Below are 13,787 nucleotides of genomic sequence, written 5' to 3'. Positions count from 1 at the left end.
AGACACACATACAGACAGACAGACACACACACACACACACACACACAACACACACTCACACACGCACGTACACACACACACTCACTCACACATATATATGTATATATAGATGTCAGTAAAAACACTATGGGTACTATTAGCACCAGCATTGCTAGAAACAAGAGTCAAAAGAACTCATAGCCATATGAAAGCACTTATGACTAACAAGGGAGGAAAACTCCCTACAGCATCGGGGCATAGCCAGATCACCAGTGATTTTGCATTTGATTGATTCTTGTCAGTGGCTCTCACCCGGATGCCTAGGGTTAAGCTAGGTTGTCTTGTCAGTTTATAAGAGTTACCTTAGAAATTGTACGCTGGTTTCATAAATGGTAAAAGTGATAATTATAAAAAACAAAGGTGGCTTATTCGAAATTTACAGCCAAAAGGCAGTAGTATAAGTGTCACTGAAGTGACTGAGAGTAATAGTTAGCACCAGCATTGCTAGAAACAAGAGTCAAAACAACTAATAACCACGAAAAAGCGTTTTTCTTATACTGATATTCTTTTATTGGTTTCGTTTATTGGACTACTTATTTTAAGTCTTGTACTTATTTTATTGATCTTCCTATCGAACCATTTAAATACGAAACAAACAAACGCAAAAGCCACACGTAGACAAGCACATATACATATTTATGTGTCTATATAAATATGCGTGTGTGTGTGTGTGTGTGTGTGTGTGTGTGTGTGTGTGTGTGTGTGTGTGTGTGTGTGTGTGTGAAGGTGTGTGTGCACGTGTGTGAGCGCGCGAGTGTGTTCTGTCTTTATTGTCAATGCATTCATTCATGAATTTAGAAAATGGTGTTAAATCTGACAGTACCAAACTATGCGACCAAAGGTACAACAGGACAATGACATGAAAACATATTGTTGTGCAAGCTAAAATAAAGAGCAAAGATCCCAAAATTACCCGAGTTCTTTCTGCTGCGCATAAACTAAATCTTGAAAACGACCTTAATGCAATGTTACACATATGGATTTCTATTGCCACAGTTAAAATATCATTACTTTACTCTTGACATTACAGTGTGTCACTATTACATGAAACAAGTAGGACTGCAAAATGTAAAATGAAACTGCAGTAGGACTGCAAAATGTAAATTGTAGGAGTAACTTCATTTCGTCTGCAAAGATTTTAATACTGACCAATACAGCTTCAGGTAAAACACGCCAAGAAGCTCATCCAATAGAACTTCGCGTACAACAAATTTTCTCGTCTGTCTAATTATCATTTCAAAGTATTCAGTACGACTGGAATCAATAATAGAAGCTCTGCATGTTGTACTGCTTGATGTAGTGAAATTGTATAATTATGTCTAGAAGCGCTGAAATTGGTTCAATGGCCGCAGAGAAAAGCCAGAGGAGCGATTCAAGAAAATCATTTTCAAAGTCAAACAACTGACTGAAAAATTAGGCTTTGAGTTATCCCTTACCAGGCAGTGTGATCGGCAGGCATTTCGTTCCAATTTTAATGGTTCAGCTATAGAAGATGTTTGCAGAGAGTCTTTGTATCACATTTACCGTCTTTATTCACTTCATTTACTAAAACTTCAAAAGCTTACAAAGGAATAATTCATTGAGACGTGTACATATGTCATTAATCTGTATCAAATTGAAAACGCAGAAGCTGAGGCAGTTACTTGGTTTAAAATCTAGTTAGAAAGAAAGAAACTCGAAAACCAGATGATGAATGTGAACACAAACTTCAGGAATTACTTGAACACACTGATTAACTCGCATCTGTTCGACTAGCTGCTGTTATTACCTCAATACTTATTGATTTTATTACTCAAGCGGTTTGTCAGCAATAGGCGAAGAGTAAAAACCTGTTTAATGTCAACAATGTCAGATAAGCAGTTATCAGGATTGTACATGAGTGATAAACAAATAGAGTACAGATATGAACTTATTTAAAAAATCATTGAGAGAGATTTCATCAAATCACAAGTCGCTTGCAGTTCTATAATGAACCTTCTAAAGTGTAAAACCAGGAAACTGCATTTATTCTTTTGCATCACTTATGTGATTTTAAAAATGATTTTTGTTCGTGAGTATTTCCTACAAGTTTTTCGTTATTCCTAATTCTGGGATCTGGTGGCGAATTCTGTTCACAATTGTTACCCTTGCTCCTATTTCTTGCGAAAAGTTTAAGGGAGCTCATCTGTATATAACACACGCACGCACACACCCACACACACACATACACTCACACACATTCACACATATATATATGTATGTAATTCATATAGCTATATATATATACAAATGTACACATACACATATATCATTTATATGTTACACGTATGTTTGTGTAAGCCTAGGCGTGTGTCTTATGCTTGCAATCTTTTGTGCGTGTGAAGAAATAACCACTAGGTTAGGCTGTTGAAGAATATCATACGCACGAATAAGATGCGAATATATTATGTTCAGATCACCAATGGTAATTTATGAGAAGGCAAACCGAATTTCCACGTAGTTTTCTGACAAGAAGTAAACATCCTCAAAGCAGCTTATTTACCGAATCATTAAAACAACTAATTACATAATTAAATTTCATTCTGAAGTCAGATTCAAACACACCGGTACGCAGGTCATCCAACAGATGTTTTGCAACATACCTAATTATTCCTTTGATTTATATTTAATTTTTCACTAAGTTTATATTTTACACAAGCTGTTTTCTGTATAAATTTGTTTTCGCTGTACTTTTTAAAACTTACTAATTGGGCAGCTGGTTGATAGAAGGTTAAACTTACTGCGTCGACTGGGTAGTCTGTCAATGTTGCCACTCAAAAACAACAATGCAATCAACTCATCTTCATTATATAATACATGTGATCGTGGAAAGTGAAAGGGAATATCAGCTGAGACGTCAGACGTTTGCATCTTATCCCCTACTTTGCTAGTCAACCGGCTGAAAATGCGCTGATAGAACCTACGAAAATGAGCTAGTTCATTTAGCTGAAGGTAGGTAACTCGCTGCTCAAAACAGAATACGACACAGTTGGACTTATTTCTCTTCACTCAACATATTAATGCCTCTTAAAACAGCTCAAACAATACATTTTGTAATTCTTTTCTCAATAATAAAATGCGTTTGTACATAATAGATCAGTAACCAACTTTTAGATAAATAAAATAACCATTCATGTAATATTTTTGACGTCTTGTTACACATTATACATTTATGATTATAAGACAAGGATAAAAATTCAATATTACGATATTGTATAGAAAGAGAAAGAATAGCGGATAGAAGAACCAGCAGAATGATTGGCAAAATGCCTTGATATATATATATATATATATATATATATATATACAAACGTTTACATTCTCAATGTATATATCTGCCTATCTCTATTGACCTTTCATCTTTTTGGATCTCAGTAGGGGACAAATATCATCTATTTCCCGTTACAATAACTTCTTGTTAATTTTGAAAATCAGCATCATGTAAAGGCCAATAGTAGAAGAAGCAGTAGAGCTCTCTATAGGATATATTCATGTATTTTACTTACAATCCTTTTTTGTTCAGTAATCGGCCCACGATATATGACTGGATACTTCCATGCTTGTATACGCTCATGGGTAGCAAATAAGATTTTTTCCCTGTTGCTTTTACCTCTTTAAAACAATTATCTCTGTCACTGCTTTTCATTTATTTTCCATTTGAAATACAGCAGGAGGACTGGGTTCATAACTTATCCCTGGTACAGAATTTTGGCAAACGTTATGGCACTTAAGCTTGAAGTTAGTGTCTATTAAAAAGGATATCAGTGCTGAGGAGTGGATCAGTTTTTTTTCCGAGAAAAGCAGCGTTAATATGGGATATGTAAGTGTATTGCTATCTCTGAATATTAATTTTAATTCTTCTCATAGGAAATGTTGCTAGCTAAATGTGCCTAGCTTTGAATTTCTCACTCAATCATGGCAGCCATAACGGTAGCTGGGTCTCTTTGTCAATGGGACAGAATAAAATTCGAGTTTATACAACATTTCTATATCGATAACAAAGACGACTTTCATGTCAGAAATTTTCTTGTCACAAAACTACGTGGAAATTCGGTTTGCCTTCTGATAAATTATGATTGGTGATCTCAACATAATATATTCGCATCTTATTCTTGTGTATGAAATTCTTCAAAAGCTTAAACTAGTGGTTATTTTTTCACACGCACAAAAGATAACAAGCATAAGACGCATGCAAACGCTTACATAAACATATAGATAACAAAAATAACTTTCAACTCGTACTGTTACGTTACCGAAGACTGGATGTCCAAATGGTATTGTACTATATGAATGCTAATCTCTTTTCCCCCTATAACTTGCAACAGGGCTTTCTATAGTGTTAACTGATATTTTGCCTCCGAACAGAATGTGGTGAAGGTAATGTAAGTGACACTTGTCGATCATTTCTATCAACCAGAGGAATCTGACGTCGGGATTAAAATCATTGAACTGAAATTTATAAGCATCATACATACAGTTGTAGGAGGCATTTAAAACATATTACTTTCTTACGTAAGAAATGAATTAAGAATTCATATTCAAATGCTGTATGATAAGGGATGTAACTCAATAATTTGAGATACACGAGACAATTTTGTACTCGTGTCATTTCACAGCATATCCCAATAAAACAATATTTCTTTCTTGAATAGCTTTATCATTTTGTTAACAGATTTCACTTACACCCTCCATTTTGTTAAACACTGCTTTCCTTCTACATTATATGGCACTATGCACAAGAATACAGTGTAATATATCTTTTATTGTTACATTTCCTTTATATTAACTAATACTTTGAGAAAATAAAAGTAATGGAAGAAGCAATAAATGTATTACAAATCTTCGGGAAATTTTTTAATAATTGTACAGCTTTATTCAATATCTCGTGAAACTTATTTCTTTGACACTAAATCTTAACATTGTATTGTTGAGCGTTTGCACTGAGGGTAGACGATATTTTTGAAATTAAATACAGTTGCTATCTATTCAAAACTGAAATTATGTGAGTCGCTACTTGAAGATTGTTGTTGTCGAGCCACAGACAATTTAGAGTCGAAAATAAGTAACTTAGAGCAAAAAAAAACATATAGAATCAGCCATTATTTCCTTTAATTGAATCTTATACTAGTGTGATACTTTAATATAAAGGCGTTTTAAAATGTTTTAACCCTTGAAATCATAATCTAATGTTTAAAAAAAAATATTAAGATTAGAAAACTGAAGACTATGAGATAGCAATTGAATACAATTATTTTCTTTTTTAAAAAATCCAATTTCTATTTGGCCGAATTTGAATCCACTTAACCATTTTATTAACTAGTACTTATTTTCTTTCAGCACGTTGATGCTATTTAGATGCTACTTCTGGCGATTGTTCACAAACGTTTGCCATAGTTCAATAACACTCCTTATAGAAGTGGTTTCCAGAAAAAAATATAAATGTCACTGTAGCGCATTTTTCTTGAGAGAAAATGCTAATTGATATAGACTTTTCCTGAACTATAGTTCTAATTATAGCAAAAACACGATATTACAACTTCTGTAATGACAAAAATATTGTACAAAGGTCACAAATACAACAAAACCTCTTCATGGCTACTAAAGATGAACATTCCAATAATAAATTTTACTTGCAGTTAGTTACGCATTTAATATCTCAACAGATTAAATCTTGCCAAATATCACTCACCAGTAACAATATCTTTTTTGTTTAGATTATGCTCACATCACACCGAGAACGCCAGCTTCCTTCTGATCACCGAAATTTAGCAATCTCCAGCTTGGTTAGTATTTAGATGGGTGACAGCTTGGAAAACACAGGTGATATAAGTATCAATAAATCACCGAGGAACATTTAAAATCGTCGGTTTTCGTGGTAGAAATGGAAGAAATATCTCCCACAAATCACTCACTGCTCTCTGAACCAAAATAAAAAAAAAGACACATTAAATAATGTAGTCCTGATTATATAAAAGACTGAATAGTCATTTCTGGGACTCTTTTGATCATAGACCTGCTCCAATATTACTGATATGGAGCTAAACAACAACATTGACAGTTTCTGTTGACGTCAATCATTTTATAGAGGTAGGTTTTCATTAACGTTATTATCAAGGGAATTATAAACCATAACTAGAGTAAAAGTATTTCAAATGAATGTTGAAGCTGCGTTGTAGATTTCGGAGAAAACTTCCAAGACAGGTTGCAATAATTTCTTAGATTAAAACATTGACACACATCATTAATCCGTTGGATCAACGCAAATACACTTCTCGTATTATTTTATCAACTGCGTAGATATGGAAGACCAAGAGTGCTCTAGCACAATTTGAATGTAGAACTTGCAGGTACTAAGTACTGATGTTATTCAGTTTAACGTTCTATCCTATTTAACAGTCTATGACAGTCTACAAGATAGATACACATACATAAACACAGCACACACACACATATATGAATATATAGTAAATAAATTATCGCTGGTCAATTCATGCCATACCAGGTCGAGAATGTTACAAAGTTAAAAACTCGCGCTAAAACACATTAATAAACATAACTTAATGAATGAAAACTTTATCTTCCTGTTGTTATTTAGATGTGGGGTATAACAAAAAATTGGAATAAAATATCGAAAAGAGAACAAGATATTCAATGCTTTAAGATAAAAACTGTACTTCCATATTTTTGTGTTATTGTTGTGATGAGAGTTACGACGCCCCCTTGCGAGAGATAGACAGGTCCAAGTAAAGTATAAATAATAAAGATTCGAGTGAGATCAAAAGTTCAGAGTTGAGTGAAAATTTTAGGAGTGCCACCCCAGACAGAGGACGCTTGGGTTGTGGCCGCTCTGATGTACCAGCGAGATGAAATAATTGAAATAGTAAAGGTGACACGCTCCGCTCCCAAAATTGGTCGAGGCAGAGCATCGAGATGTTGGTACAAGCCGCACTCAGTGACTTAGAAAATGTACTTGACAGAATATTTATAAAGGAGACAGTACTAAAAGTTAATGTTGAATGGAGGAAGCCTCGGTGCTTTAAGTACGGGACAAAAGGACACTTAAGGGCCGAGTGCTTGTCTTCCAGCTAGGAAAATCAAGAAATCATACCGAAAAAGGAAAATCAAAACGAGCATTATCGACACCTCATGATTTTTCAATTTAAGAAAAGCAGAAAAGTGACAGAACTCTGCAGGAACATATGCATTACTTACGGAGGAGACTCTATTACGGAACGTTTATGCGAGAAGTAGTTTTCAAAATTCAGATCGGGAAATTTTTCGGTTCAAGATGCACCTCACTCTGGCCGGCCAACTGAGATTAACAACGACCAAACCTCCACTCTCACCCCGCCTCCGGTATACGACCAGAATGGTTACAATCGTGTATTGAAAACCATCTGTATCAACTTGGTTACGTCATTAGGCTCGAAGTTTGGATCCCACATAAATTGAATAACACTAACCTTGCCCATTTGATTTTCATCTTCCATTGTCGCAGAAAAGTGAAGAAAACGATACCGTTTTGAAGAAAATGGTGACAGGGGACCAAAACTTGATCGTTTATAACAATGAGAAGCGTGGCAAACCACTACAAACAACTTCCAGCGAAGGATTTCACGCGAAGAAGTTTGTGTTCAATTTGAAAGTTATGCCTTCAATTCAGTTCGTTGGGATTGGAATGTTGTCTTTTCGACCTTCTCATGAATAGCATTATCAATTTGGACGGGAACTTTGACCAGCTAGTCAAATCAAATGCAGCGATCTATCAGAAGCGTCAAACACCAGCTAATCGTAAGGATATTGTCTTTCATCACGACGCTGCAAGACTGCACGCTTCTTTGCAAACGTGGCAAATGTTACTGGAGCTTGGTTGGTAAGTTTCGCTGAACTATCCATAGTCACCCAACCGTGTGCCTTCAAATTTCCACCTGTTTCGGTCTCCTCAAAGTTCATTGCATGGACAAACCTTCAAATCTGAAGAGGACGTAAAAATTCACCTGGAGAAAGTTTCCTCCAGTAGAAACTGGAAATTCTTTGAGGAGAGAATAATGCATCAGCCAACAATATTGCAGAAAATACTGGAATGAAACGGTAATTAGATTATTGATTGAATAAATTGCTTTGTGTTTAAAACTTGCCTTATTTTCGCTTAAGAAACGAACGGAAGTTTTGGTGCTTAGTGGCACATATTTATGTTCTGAGTTCAAAACCACTGAGAACAACGCTGCCTTTTCAATAAAATAAGCACCAGTTGAGCACTGGAGCCGATGTACTCGACTAGCCCCAATAAAATTTCAGGCCTTTTGTCTATTGTAGAAGGGATATTTCAGATTATGATTATTTAGTAATAATGTAGCATATTTCTAATACTATATTTCATATTTCTAACCCCGTTTCACGTTTCTCTACTTTTAGTTGTTTATCTTTTTGCAATTTGGCACATGTTTGATTCTGAATATTCTTCATAAAGAGAATATATTATTTTGCTATATGAGCTATTCTCATTGCTATTTTTCCTCGGTCAATTAGTCATCGTGTCCATTCCACACCAGATCATTTCATTGCCAGTCATTTTGATGCTAGGATAATTCATTATCTATCACATTTTGATGCTAGGATAATTCATTATCTATCACATTGTTGCTAGGTCACTTAATTGCCAGATCAGTTTGTTGTTAGTTCATTTCCTCGCAAGTTCGACAGTCCGTCAGTAGTCGGTTAGTTCTATGCAGGGAAAATTCGTCGCCAGTTTATTCATCGAAAGAGCAAATTCGTCATCAGCATTCAAAGTAGAATGTCATTTGGTTGTTTAATTCTTTTATTATGGTTTTAGGTGTTTATGTTTGTTTTGATTTCAGTTGAGATTGCATTCCTAAAAAAAATGAAATTGTTCTTGATTTAGATCAAGGCGAGTAGATGCCAAATCATTGATGTAAATGGTCTGTGAAGTTTCCATTATTGTTTCATTTAATACATAACGTAAATAAAATAGAATTATGTTCCAGAGATGTGGGAGAAGTAACAAGGAAAATACTTCAATGAGAAAGAATAATTTAATTCGGTTACAAAGAATGCGTGGATTACAACGTACCCAAACCCTTTTCAAGTGGCGAAATCTTTAAAGAAACCAATCAAAAAACGAAATGCAGATTTAGCACAAATGTATCAGAAACAGTATAAATAATTACGTTTCTCAACGAAAAAAACAAAACAAAACAAAAAACAAACAGTTTCTTGAAAACATTTCCTCATACCTGCAATTTTAATATTACACTATTCACGTGACCGACCAGGTAATCAGATGCTGCTACACAGCGCTGGCCACAATGCGCTTCGCGTTGTTTTAGCCTTCGAATGACGCCACCCCGCTGGCTAAGCGAGCAGGTTAACATTTAGAAACAAGAAGAAAGTTGTGGTGAAAGAGAACAGCAGGGTTCATCCCACCTTGCTGGAGCCTTGTGGAGCTTTAGGTGTTTTCGCGCAATAAACACTCACAACACCCGGTCTGGGAATCGAAACCGCGATCCTCAGACCGGGAGTCCGCTGCCCTAACCACTAGGCCATTGCGCCTCCCATTACAATACTATTTGTTATAAATATCAGTTTTTAGTTGTCATTCTTTTGCGTTCTTCGTATATTTCAAAATTAATATATAATAATTTAAAACTTCTTTTATTTATTGTTTACTTGAATGATAATAATATGCAAATATTATTTATATAATCGTCTATAATCTGTATACGTCTTTTAACTACATTCAGTAAATAAAAGAAACAGATTTAATATTGAATATTTGATACGTAATACTTCCACTGTTTTGTTTTCTTCTCGATACTCCATTGTAATTATCGTTATTTCTTGCATTTATATATCAACATAAGGAGAAAATAAGTATTCCTATACACTACTTCAATATATAGTGATGATGTAGTGACTAACAACAAATTGTGAAAAAACCTGGATCGATGGAGTTTAAGGTTTAATAATAGATTCTGAGAAACGTAACAGTTATATATATATATATATATATATATACATTATATATATACTTTTACATGTGTTTATATAAATGTATGTATATATATCTTAATATATATGTACATATAACTATATACAACACACACACACATGTATACATGTATACACATATATATGTAAACAAATCCGAAGGATTAAATTACGGAGAAGAGCGACACACATACGTCTTTTTAAATAATAACTATGATTATATGCTATTTACAATAATATATGCTCCACTTAAATCGACTGAACACAAACAATTGGCGGAAAAAAGACGGGCCGAACCACTGGGAATTGAACATAACACCAATGCTTACATGGCTCCGTACGCACCCATTTCATGTTGTTGCCATGTTGCGTGGCCTAGAATTTATCAGATGAAAGTTTAAATGCCGTCAATTCTGTTTATGTTAAAATGTTATTGGAAAGGCTCGGGGATGTTTTTTCCCCGTTTTCTTAAATGTAGGGATATGTTGATAAAAGCGAACTTTAAAGAAACTCTCAATCAAACAAATATAATTAAAAAGAATACTCATTATCAAGCTGAACTTAAACACAATATATGGGAGCTTTCGACGTGCAATTACCGTTAATGGATTAATTGTTCAGATTAATTCAGTTACAAGTAGAAGCACTATGCCGTTGAAGAAAGATTTCCTAAAATTGAAATAGTTAATGCACCTTGGAAGATTTTAAAAAGAATAGTTTATATCATTCGAATGTCCACGTAAGTCTTATGCTATCACCGAATCATCAGAAAATAAATAAAAAAGAACATTTCTTTTCAGAATTCTCTAACGATATTTGCACAGAATTCTAGGCTGTATCTAGCATATAATATTTCCTTATCTATTTTTATGCTTCAGGACTTTGGAGCAGGATGTGTATTTTATTTTATTAGTAAAGTTATTACGGAGATACTCATTACAATAATGCAAATCACTATTGAACGTGGCCGCCCCTGAAGGTAATGATAATATTTGTTTATTTATGCTAAAAAGGAGAAGTTTGGTAAGAGAAATAATATAGTATAAATTTGCATTTATATCCAGGCTATTAACAACGTTGATATTAATGTCTGCTGTATAACTAAGAATTCTTGTCTAAATTTAGCTGGTCTCTCTCTTCATATGATGCGCAACTATAAAACCAACCTCTGTGTATACAGCTCCTCACAAGGTAGCAAATCATTTATGAAATAGATATAAAATTCAGGTTCCAATAACTTAACATAATTCAGTCCGTACAGGAAACCCCTTTGAAACATGTTAACACTTAGGAATTAGTATTACATCGTTATTATATAAGTTCTAATATTAATTTCAAATTTTGGCACAAAGGTAGCAAGTTCGGAGATAGGTTAAGTCGATTACAGCGACTTCGGTGTTCAACTGGTACTTACTTTATGGACCCCGAAAGGATAGAAGGCAAAGTTGACCTCGGCAGAACTTCAAACTCAGAATATAAAGATGGATGAAATGCCTCGATAACGATTCTGCCAGTTTGCCGCCTTTATATACGTTCTAATATTATTGAATCAGGTACTAAGGTGGTGAGCTGGCAGAATCGTTAGCACGCTGGGCTAAATGCTCAGTGGTATCTCCTCCGTCTTAACGTTCTGACTTCAAATCCCGCCGAGATCAACTTTACCTTTCATACTTGCGTTTATATCCAGGCTATTAGCTACGTAGATGTAATCGACGTCATCCCTCCCTCAGAAATGCTGGTTTTGTGCCAAAATTTGTAACTAATATTACTTTGGGTATTCTACAACACGGCATGATCACGCTGTCTTTTAAAATTAATCTTTAACTTGTTCTAAAACTAGTAACGTACTTATTCTTAATATTAAACTAGATTCCGAGAAAGAATCATATACCATGTTTAGTATTCAATTATAACCTGCCGAGTTTTCATATTAATCTGCTATCTAAATTCTATCACAATCACCACTAGTTGCTTTTCAAAATATTGTGATTTCTTTGGTTTCAAAGAACACTTCTACTAACAACAATATAAAATATCACTCACATATCCAGAGAAATATATATTACCTGAGCGTTTTCTGGTAGAAGACGTCTAAGAACATCGATTTACCAACCACCGTTATGCTTAGATATGAGAAGCTTTCTCGAGACGAATACTACAATTTTGTGGTTTTCGATAGTATATCTACGTTCAATAGGATATACAGAATGCTATTTTCAACCAATACTACTTCTGTCGCTAAAGAATTTTTACCAGTCCGTCTGGTATTTGCAATACCAGTGATTTGAAAATTACTGTTTTTCTGTATCACTAAAAGGGAAATGTATCTAAACATTGTTGGTGGAGGATACCAGTTACTGATGACGTGCACAGGTACAAGTAATCATAATTCAGCTAATTCCACCATCGCTGCTGGATAGTTTTCGACTGCTACAGATATACTTCTGTGTTTTTTAAATTATATAAGATATTTTTTTCTATTTCTGATCTTATTTTCATTGTAACTGATAAAATATTGAAATTATCTCTCCGCCTACTCTACAGTAAATTCCTTCCTCTTAAATTATCCATCTAGTTATCGTGTAAATTGTAAGTATTGACTTATTTTCTTTTCTTTCTTATGCAGTAAAATTAGGTGGTTTATACAATCTCATGTCTGTTTACCATAATCTCTCTCACTAGGTTTTAATAACTGTTTGCATAATTTATCATGTTTTGCACAATATACACACAAAACAGAAGTCAAGAAAAACCGCTATCTATCTATATACCTATCAACCTACCTACCTACCCGTCTGTCTGTGTCTTTGTTTATTTATTTATCTATCGGTTTACTTACTAACTCTCTCTCTCTCTCTCTCTCTCTCTCTCACACTCTATCTATCTATCTATCTATCTATCTATCTATCTATCTATCTATCTATCTATCTATCTGCCTGCCTGCTTGCCTGTCTGTCTGTCTGTCTGTCAGTCTTTTACGTGCTTCAGTCATTAGACTGCGGCCATACTGCGGAACCACCTTGGAGAATTTTCAGTCGAATGAACCGAGGCCAGTACTTGTCATTTTTTAAAGCCTGGTACTTATTCTATCAGTCTGTTTTGGCGAACAGCTAAGTTATAGGGACGTAAACACACCATCAAAAATTGTAAATCGGCTGCAGGGGGACAAACACAGACGCAGAAACACACAAACGTTTATATATACAGGGTGCGGACGGTATTTGAGGACACATGCATTTTTAGTCATTATTTTATTTGACTAAATTTTTATTAAACTTTTGTTTCAGAAAATAACAATGACAGGACCTATGCTTACTAATGAAATGAAAAGGCATGCTGTGATTGTAGCTTTGAAGGGTAAGCATGGTGATTTAGAAATTTCTCGTTTTCTGAAAGATGCAAGATCTTTTCTCGACAAGATTCGGTGTGAGTAAGAAAAAGACGATGGAAGCGTATTGCCTGTATAAAAAACATTCCAAATGCTCAGATTCTATTAGGACACCTGAATTTATTCAGGAAGTTAATCAAAACATTGAAGACAATCTAGGAAAATAAATGAGGTCAATTACAAAACAATTTCGTGTGTCGGAAGAAACAATCAGAAATGTTGTGCATGAAGATATCACTTAGAAATCTTACGTGATGAAGGGAGGTCAATTCATGTCAGAAAAAACAAAAGGAAACCGTTTAACCAGATCCAAAAGACTTTTGAAGAAGATTAA

At 34.5% G+C, this 13,787-nt stretch overlaps 1 long non-coding RNA gene across 1 annotated transcript in view; it reads right to left on the bottom strand.

Moving 5' to 3' along the window:
• The window catches only part of LOC128248386 (uncharacterized), a 19,745-nt gene extending 13,913 nt beyond the window's left edge, over nucleotides 1–5,832 (bottom strand). Inside the window, exon 1 of the long non-coding RNA XR_008264625.1 lies at nucleotides 5,747–5,832. This is a non-coding gene — a long non-coding RNA (uncharacterized LOC128248386). The remainder of the gene's footprint in view (nucleotides 1–5,746) is intronic.
• Nucleotides 5,833–13,787: the final 7,955 nt, after the last annotated feature.

The sequence above is a fragment of the Octopus bimaculoides genome, chromosome 7, assembly GCF_001194135.2.
Source record: "Octopus bimaculoides isolate UCB-OBI-ISO-001 chromosome 7, ASM119413v2, whole genome shotgun sequence".
Classification (NCBI taxonomy): domain Eukaryota; kingdom Metazoa; phylum Mollusca; class Cephalopoda; order Octopoda; family Octopodidae; genus Octopus; species Octopus bimaculoides.
The sequence above is the reverse complement of the archived record's forward strand: the minus strand, read 5'-3'. Positions and strand labels throughout refer to the sequence as shown.